We start from the raw sequence: 9,826 nt of genomic DNA, 5'->3' as shown, positions 1-9,826 counted from the left end.
GAGAGAGGGAATCCCAAGCAGGCTCCACACTGTCAGCGCAGAGCCCAACTTGGGGTCAAACTTAACGGACTGTGAGATCATGACCTGAGCCTAAGTCAGATGCTTAACTGAATGAGCCACCCAGGTGCTCCCGTATCTTCCAATTTTTCTAAAATGACTGTGGCATTAATTTTACAACCACTAAAAACTATTATAATGAAAATCACAGAAAATAGTTTGTTAAATTTAGATAATGTTATCTGTATTTCAAGTTAACTTTTTTTTATCAGAGCTGCATATCCAAGTGATTAAAGTATAAATAGCAAGTAATATTTTTAAAATGTTTATTGTTGGGGGGGAGCAGAAAGAGAGGGAGACAGGATCCAAAGGTGGGCTCCACACTGACATCAGAGAGCCACTGTGGGACTTGAACTCACCAATCTGAGATCATGACCTGAGCCAAAATCAGACACTTAATGGACTGAACCACCCAGGCACCCCCCAGGTAATATTTTTAATGGGGCTGTCTCTGAGGTTTCTGGCAGCCAAAGCAATAGAGGTTAATTTCACAATTCCATAAACAAAGAATGGGGCATACCAATTACCACTTCAAGATAGCCCAACCTTATGATGCACCTAACTTTAAATGAAATTCCTGGGTTTTGTGTGCAGCTTATCTTGGCTCTGAAGGAGGTATCAAGGGGACAATCTATAAAGTTTCAGCAAGAGTAGGTTTCTTCCAATAAATAGATTTCCTCCAATAAGGACTGCTATGAAGGCATAGGATACCTGAGATCAGAGAACAAATGACACATGGGTAGTGCCAGCTGGATGCTTTCTCCCTGCCAAGGAAGATACAGTGCCATGCTAGAGTTGGAGGGGCCCGGGCTGTGTGTCACAGACAATACAGACATCCCTCATTTGGGCAGCTGGCCTACCTAAGCTATAAGTCACTTCTGCCACCGATACTTTAGCACCACAAGTACATTTCTAGGACTGTAAATGTGTTTCTCGTTCTGTATGTGGACCAATCAGGCCACAGTATGCTCCCCAAGAAGCAGTTCCCAGGCTCAGGAGGAGTTTAGCTTCTAACCAATGCATATAACTGGTAATCCTTCCCATCTTGACACTACTCAACTCTCTGATTACCCTCAACACTTCTGACCGCTAAACTTTGAATGATGGATGACATACTTCTCTGTCTCCTTAAACAGGATTCTAAACATAATTTCATCTTTTCCAGGCCTCCAGTCATCTTCACAAGCGTGGCCTCCTGTGCTGTGAAATGCTGCTCTTGCTCTGGGTGGCTCTCTGTGCTCCCTCTCCACAGATGTACATCTGCTTGCTGATCCTTGACGTCCCCAAATATCGTGGGCACGGTAATGCTGCTACAAACGTTGTCCTACAGACATACGTGTATGTATGTTTTCACTTCTCTTGAGAGTAATACCTAGGAGTGGCACTGCTGGGTCACCGGCTTGAGGAATGTGCAACTTTATTACAAACAGCCAGTTTTTCAGAGCGGCTGTGCCATCCTGCACTCCGCCAGCAGTGTGTGTGCATCCCAGCAGCTCCGCACCCCCCTCTGGCTCACCTCTGCACCACCAGCACCCTGATCCAAGCCACCATCTCCCTCTATCATTGCAATAGCCTCCTAACAGGCACTCCCTGTACTCTTCCTCCTTTTATAAAAGTCAGATGGTGTCACTCCACTCTTTAGAGTCCTCTAAGTTTTCCCAAGGTCTTTTCAATAGCTTCTAAAGTCCCATATGAGCTGCACCCTCTTTAAGCTCAAATCCTACCACTGTCCCCTTATTATTCTCCCTCAATACCAATGGCCTCTGTGCTTTCCCTAGGCCTGGCTTTATTTCCTCCACAGCACCTATTACAACCTGAAATATTACATAGTGATTTGCTCCACAAGGAGGACAGGGACTTGTTCTATCTATACTGTTGTCTTGGTCCCCAGACAGTGCTTGATACTGCTGGGTGCTCAACAGGTAGAATAACTATGTCAACAAGAAAATCATCAGGTGCTGTTAGGTGTTATGCAGAAAACTAAACAGGGCACTGCGAGGGCAAGTGACTAATGGGTGGCTAATGAGCTTGGTCCTCTGATGCCTGAAAGTCAAAAAAGGGAGCAGATGTGACAGGAGGAGGAGGAGCACTCTGGACACAGGAAGCCATCTACTGTAAGCATGCAGCCACCGGAAGGAGCCCGATGCAGCTGGTGCATAGTGGGTGAGGGAAGGAAGTGCCAGGTGACAGCAGGGAGGCTTGGGGAAAGGCTAGGTGAGGAGTTGGGATTTTACCCTAAACATTGTAGGGGGCCACTGACATAGTCCTGCAGGGTGGGATTTATGCCAATTGGCTGCCAAATTCTTTGCATCTCCTATTTAGATTTTTGCAGTCAGGGTAGCTTCTCTCTGCTTCAATCCCCCAGTTCTCATTCACTGCTTCTATTAGGCTGTGGGCTTTTTGTTTTGTTTTGTTTTTAGAGAGAGAGAAAGAGCGTGATTGGAGAAGTGGCAGCCGGCGGGGTGGGAGGGGGGAGGGCAGGGACAGAGGATCCAAAGTGGGGCTTTGGATGGGGGGGCTCAAACTCATGAACCTCAAGATCATAACCTGAGTGGCAGTCGGACACTCACCTGACTGAGCCACCTGGGTGGCTTAGGCTTTAGGCTTTAAAATCTGTAAGCATTGTTTATAAATTAAGAGAGGTTTTGACACTCGATTTCAGCTCTGGTCATGATTGCAGGATAATGGGATTGAGCCCCACATCGGGATTGAGATTCTCTCTCTCCTGCCTTTCTCACCCGGTTGTATGCTCTCTCTCTGTCTAAAACAAACAAAACATGGGCCGCCTGGGTGGCTCAGTCGGTTAAGCATCCGACTTCAGCCAGGTCACGATCTCGCGGTCCGTGAGTTTGAGCCCCGCGTCAGGCTCTGGGCTGATGGCTCAGAGCCTGGAGCCTGTTTCCGATTCTGTGTCTCCCTCTCTCTCTGCCCCTCCCCCGTTCATGCTCTGTCTCTCTCTGTCCCAAAAATAAATAAATGTTGAAAAAAAAATAAAACAAAAACAAAAACAAAACAGAGAATGTGATGCTTCTCAAAAAGGCAAGACTATAGGGTCAGAAAACATAGCACTGGGTGCCAGACACTGGAAGGGGAGGGACGCTAAGGGAAGCCAGGAAGGGTGGAATATTTCTATATCCTCATTGCAGGTTTGTTACTCAACTGTATACTTTTGTCAAAACTCATAGAATTCTACACTAAAAGGTGAACTTCACCATATGTAAAAATAATACCTTAATCCAAAAATAAAACAGTAAATACACAAATAAACCGGAAAGAATGATGCTCTTAGTAAGGAAGACAGAACACAAAACACAATGAGGTTTTGGCTGAAAGTATGTAGGAAGCTAAGCAAGCAGTCTGATCTAGGTTTCACTTTTTCCTGAGGCTTCTCACTGTTGCTTCCGGCTGCTGGGCCGCTCCTCCTCTGAAACCCCAACCACCTTTCTTTTTTTTTTTTTTAAGTTTTTTGTTTTGTTTTGTCTTAGTTTTTTTAAGGGACAGAGAGAGAGGGAAACACAGAATCCGAAGCAGGGTCCAGGCTCTGAGCTGTCAGCATAGAACCCGATGTGGGACTTGAACCTACGAACTGTGAGATCATGACCTAAGCTGAAGTCAGACTCTTAACCAACTGAGACACCCAGGCGCCTCCCCAACCCCCTTTCTAAGTTCCCTTTATTGCAACAGAAAGAGGATAGCATTTTCAAAAACATCTTTAAGGAATACTGTTTGAAAATGATTATTTCTGAAACCCATTGTTGGGCTGAATTGTGTCCTTCTCAAATTCATATGTTGAAGCTCTAACCTCCCACTCTCTCAGAATGTGAGTATATTTGGAGATGGGCTCTTTAAGAAGGTAGTTAAGGTGAAATGAGGCCATTGGTGTATGCCCTAATCCAATATGACTGATATCCTTATGGGAAGAAATCAGGACACAGACACCCAGAGAGTGAGGGCCATGTGAAGACACAGGGAGAGGGCAGCTGTCTACAAGCCAAGGAGAGTGGCCTCAGAAGAAACCTTGATCTTAGACTTACAGACTCTATAATTGTGAGAGAGTTGGTTTCTGTTGTTTAAGCCTCCAGGTATGCATATTCTGTTATGGCAGTCATGGCAAACTAACACACCACCTTCAGCTGTGAGTCACCTGTACCCAGTCAGGGGGGGCTAGGTTTCTTTCCCTTTTACTGCCTACGTTCCTTACCACAGGAAGGAACCTCTGGTCCTGGGGAGGTCACACCTGTCTTATCCTGCTCCAAGGTCAAGAGCAAAGCTCACCTTTTTTTAGAAAAATTCAAAGCTTTCCCTCCTTCTCAGGCCTGAATGAATCCCTGAAGACCTCCTTGGAGGCTGTTTCTGACAGGACTCGGTGATGGCTGACTCTGGCAGAGTGCTATTGGGCCTCCCTAAACTGTTATGACCTGACCTTTCCAGGCTCCGTCTCTGGGCGGGTGACATTCAAATCCACACCCAGTCTCACAGGAAAACTGAACCCAGGCCTGGACCCCTCCAGCTTCAGACACCTGCACAGCCCTGTGTATGTCCACTGCACTGGTAGGGAGGGACTCAGTGACAGCTTTGTTTAGAGCACTGTTTATACTCTTTCTTGTTCAAGGCTGAATTTGGAAAATCGAGGTTACTGGCCACCTGACATCCAGACACCCAAGGTATTTTTGTGTGAAGACAACTCGGGGCTGAAAATTGGTTTGGGGAAGATGAACTAAATAACATCTACTCTATCTCATGTGGAATCAGGGAGGAAGACAGACTGCTCTCCCTATGGCACATCTCAGGGATCTTAGAAAGTCCTGTTGGCTTCCCCTTCCCCAATCCTGTCTGTGCTTTGATTAATGCAAAAAAGCAAGTCTCCAGGGGCACCTGGCTGGCTCAGTCAGAAGAGCATGTAACTGTTGATCTCAGGGTCATGAATTCAAGCCCCATGTTAGGTGTAGAGATTATTTAAACAAATAAACTTAAAAAAAAAAAAAAGCAGATCTCCAGCAGAGGACATATGAACTATGTAAGCTTGTATTAAAAGTCATTTATTTATAAAGAATGTTTTTCTTATATGCTTCTTTTTAAAATATCTCAAATGCATTGCATTGGATGAATCATGTTCCCTAGTTTTTGTTGTTGTTGTTGTCATTGTTGTTTTTTAAGTCTATTTATTTTGAAAGAGCGAGAGAGTGGGAGAGAATGAGTGGGGGAGGGGCAGAGGGAGAGGGAGTGAGAGAGAGAATCCCAAGCAGGCCCTGTGCTCACAGCACAGAGCCCAACATGGGGCTTGATCTCATGATGGGAGATCATGACCTGAGCCAAAATCAAGAGTTGGACACTTAACCAGCTGAGCCACCCAGGTGCCCCCATCTCGTTAGTTCTTAGCGTGTGGTCATCATCAGTCCCCTCTCCTGTGTTGTTTCTCATTTATTTCTTCTCTCCCCCCCCCCTTTCCATGTGCGTCACTTCCCTCTCAGAGGCAGCCTTTATGACATGTGCATCATATATCATTTGTTTGTATAAAGTCTTGTAAAAAAAAAAGTATACTGTTGTTTTGTAGGTATTATAGTAGATCTCATTTTTTCCTCACTCAGCACAGTATTTGCAAGATCCCTCCATGTTTCCATGTGTGTCACTTCTAAGTGCCACAGAGTACTCCACTGTGGGCATCCCCCACATTTTGCTCATCTGCTGCCACATATATGCAAACCCCAAATTGCCTCCAACTTGCTCAAATGAACATCTTCAAATGAACATCTTCAAATATGGTCCCTATGTGCCTGAATGAGGATTTTTTTTTTTTTTTTTGGAGAGAGAGCACAAGTGGGAGAGGTGCAGAAAGAGGGGGGGACAGGGGATCCGAAGTGGGGTCTGTGCTGTCAGTACAGAGCTTGACGGGCTCGAACTCATGAACTGCGAGGTCATGACCTGAGTCGAAGTCTGACACTTAACCGGTTGAGCCACCCAGCCGCCCCTGAGTGAGAATTTTTTAGAGAGCCTGCTGGGAACAGAATTACTGGTCACAGGGTGGGCATATGGGTAAATTGACCGAGTACTCACAGCCGCTCTCCCCACTGGTTGTTCTTCTCTACATTCCCACCAGGAGGGCCTGTTGCTCCTGTTTCCCTCCATCCTCACCAACACTTGGCATGATCTTTGTTGCTGATTTTGCTCATCTAATAGGTATAAAGTGATATCTCATTGTTATTTTGTTTGTGCATTTCCATAGTTCCATGATAAGCAATAAGTCTGAGCATCCTTGTTCAGGATAGGATAAAAGTATCAATTTGCATCCTCCATGGAGCAGACGCTGAAACAGGACAGCAAGAAGTTTTTTGGGGGAGATAATGTCTGTGAAAGATAGAGGAAGAAGCAGGACTGGACAGGGAAAGCCTTCAGATCACAACACAGGTCTGAGCCCTGTAAAAGGAAGCAGGGGAGGAACCAGAACTGGACAGACCATGAAGCGGATCTAATCAGGTCACAGCCATGCCAGTAGGTCGCTCCAGAGCAAAGAATGGCGCACCATGCTTATTTACGCTTGGGAAGCACATGGCCTCTGTGGCAGGGTCTGAAGGCCACGCAGCCGGAGGCTGTCGGCTAACTGAACTTCTAGCAGCTGACAAGCAAGCTTTTTGTTGATGGCAGGTCTGAGAAGTGCTTCTCTGTGACTGCCACAATAGCTGTGCTGCAGTGATAACCTAGGAGACCTCAGGAGCTTAAGATCTCAAAAATGTATTTCTCCCGCAGTCTGACATGGGTCAAGTGGCTCTCCTCGGCGGTCCTCCTCCAAAGGTGATGCTAAGATCCAAGCAGCCCTCCTTCTGGGATCTCTGCTGTCACGAGTTTTTCACTTCTACTGGCAAAGACACAGGGACACAGTGTGCAGAGCTCACTCCTGACTGACTCAGCAGGAGCTGCACAGCCTTCCCACTCACATCCCCTGTGGGAGTGCCTATGTCATGATCTCAACATAGCTACAGACGAAGAAGCCAGGAAATAGAGTTTTGTGTGTGTGTGTGCGTCCAGGAAGAGGAGACACGATGGGGGCACCATTGTTTCCTCAACGCTCCTTTGGTAATTTACCTGTTTACTCCTTTGCCCATGTATCCATTGGGTTCTTATCCTGTTCTTATTAGTTTGCAGGAGTTCCTCAGGTATCCGACATACTAGGCCCCTTATTTGTTTTAGACATTACAAATTCTTCCAGTCTGTTCTTGGCCTGTTAACTTTGTGGTATCCTGCATTAAACAAAATTCTCAAATTCATCCATTTCTTCCCTTTTAGTCTGTGCTTTTTATTTTTTTATTTTATTTATTTTTATTTTAGAGATAGAGAAAGTACAAGCAGGGGAGAGGGGTAGAAGGGGAGAGAGAATGAATCTTCTTTTTTTTAATAGATTTTTTTTTACATTTATTTATTTATAAGAGATAGAGTAAGCAGGGGAGGGACAGAGCGAGAGGAAGACACAGAATCCAAAGCAGGCTCCAGGCTCTGAGTTGTCAGCACAGAGCCCCACGTGGGGCTCGAACCCACAAACCATAAGATCATAACCTGAGCTGAAGTTGGATGCTTAACCACCTGAGCCACCCAGACACCCCAAGAGAGAATGAATCTTAAGCGGGGGTTTGATCCCATGACCTTGGGATCATGGCCTGAGCTGAAATCACGAGTCAGATGCTCAACTGAGACATCCAAGTGCCCCTATTTAGTCTGTGCTTTTGAAGTATAATTTAAGAAGTCTTTTTTTCCCATAGGTCACAAAGATATTCTCCTACATTTTTTCTATTGTTTAACTTTGTAGTTTGATTTTTTACATTTTGAGAATGTAAAAACATGAGGTAAAATACCTAGGAATAAATTTAACCAAGGAGTAGAAGATTTATACTCCGAAAACTGTAGAACATTGATGAAAGAAATTGAAGGAGGCACAAATAAATGGAAAGATATTCTATGGTCGTGGATTAGAAAAATTATTGGGGCACCTGGATGGCTCAGTCGGTTGAGCATCCAACTTTGGCTCAGGTCATGATCTTGCAGTTCTGAGTTTGAGCCCCACGTCAGGCTCTCTGCTGGCAGCTCGGACAGAGCTTAGAGCCTAGAGCCTGCTTCAGATTGTGTGTCTCCCTCTCTCTCTGCCCATCCCCAGCTTGTGCTCTGTCTTTTCTCTTGTCTCTCTCTCAAAAATAAATAAACATTTTTAAAAAAAGAAAAGAAAAATTAATATTGTTAAAATGGCCATACTAACCAAAGCAATCTACAAATTCAATGCAATCCCTACCAAAATTCCAACGGCATTTTAAAAATATCTTATTATTATTTTTATTATTTATTATTTTTTTTAGGTTTACTTATTTATTTGGAGAGAGTAAGCAGGGGAGTGGCAGAGACAGAAGGAGAGAGAAAATCCCAAGCAGGCTCTGCGCTGGCAGCACAGAGCCTGGTGTGGGGCTCAAATTCACAAACGTGAGATCATGACCTGAGCCAAAATCAAGAGCTGGTCACTTAACGACTGAGTCACCCAGGCACCCTTCCAATGGCATTTTTTTTATAGAAATAGAAAAAAAAAAGTCCTAAAATTTGTATGGAACCACAAAAGACCCTGATTAGCCAAAGCAATCTTGAGAAAGAAGAACAAAGCTGGAAGCATCATGCTCCCTGATTTCAAACTATATTACAAAGCTACAGTAATCAAAATAGTATGGTATTTGCATAAAGACACACAGATTGATGGAACAGAAAGGGGAGCCCAGAAATAAGTTCACACATACATGATCAATTAAATTTCAACAAAATAGTCAAGAATACTCAATGAGGAAAAGATAATAAAAAGTGTAGAATTAAAAGTATAGGGAAAACGGGGGTGCCTGGGTGGCTCAGCTGAATGTTTGACTTTTGATTTTGGCTCAGGTCATGATCCCAGGGGCTCTGCGCTGAGTGTGGAGCCTGCTTAAGATTCTCTCTCTCTCTCTCTCTCTCTCTCTTTCTCTCGCTCTCTCTCCCCCTCCCTCTCCCTTCACCCCTCTCCTCTGCTTGTGCATGATCTTTCTCCTGAAAAAAAAATTAAAAAATTAATTTCCACATGAAAGAGAATTTTCACATGTATTTCTACATGAAAGAGAATGAAAATGGACCCCAATCTTACCCCATGGACAAAAATCAACTAAAAATGGATTGAAGACTTGAATGTAAGACCTGAAACCATAACATTCCTAGAAGAAAACATAGGAAGTAAGCTCCTATACATTGATCTTGGCAATGACTTTTTGCATTTGATACAGAAAGCAAAGGCAACAAAAACAAACAAACAAAAAATATGTAAGTGGGACTACATCAAACTGAAAAGCTTCTGCACAGCAAAGGAAATTATCAACAAAATGAAAAGGCAACCCACAGAATGAGAGAAAATATTTTCAAATCATATATCTGATTAGGGGTTACTATCTAAAATATATAAATATATAAAATATATATATAATATATAATGAACCCATAAACAATCTGATTTAAAAATGGGTGGAGGAAGTTAGCCATTTTTCCAAAGAATATGTACAAATGGCCAAAAGATAGATTAAAAAGTGCTTAACATCACCAATCAAATAATTCAAATAAAAACTACAATGAAATATCACCTCACATCCATTAGAATGGTTATCGTCAAAAAGACAAGAGATAAATGCTGTTGAAGATGTGGAGAAAAGGGAACCCTTGTGCACTATCAGTGGGAATACAGCCATTATAGAAAACAGTATGGAGGTTCTTCAAAAAAATTGGA

The sequence above is a fragment of the Prionailurus viverrinus genome, chromosome B4, assembly GCF_022837055.1.
Source record: "Prionailurus viverrinus isolate Anna chromosome B4, UM_Priviv_1.0, whole genome shotgun sequence".
NCBI lineage: Eukaryota > Metazoa > Chordata > Mammalia > Carnivora > Felidae > Prionailurus > Prionailurus viverrinus.
This window is presented reverse-complemented; position numbering follows the sequence as displayed.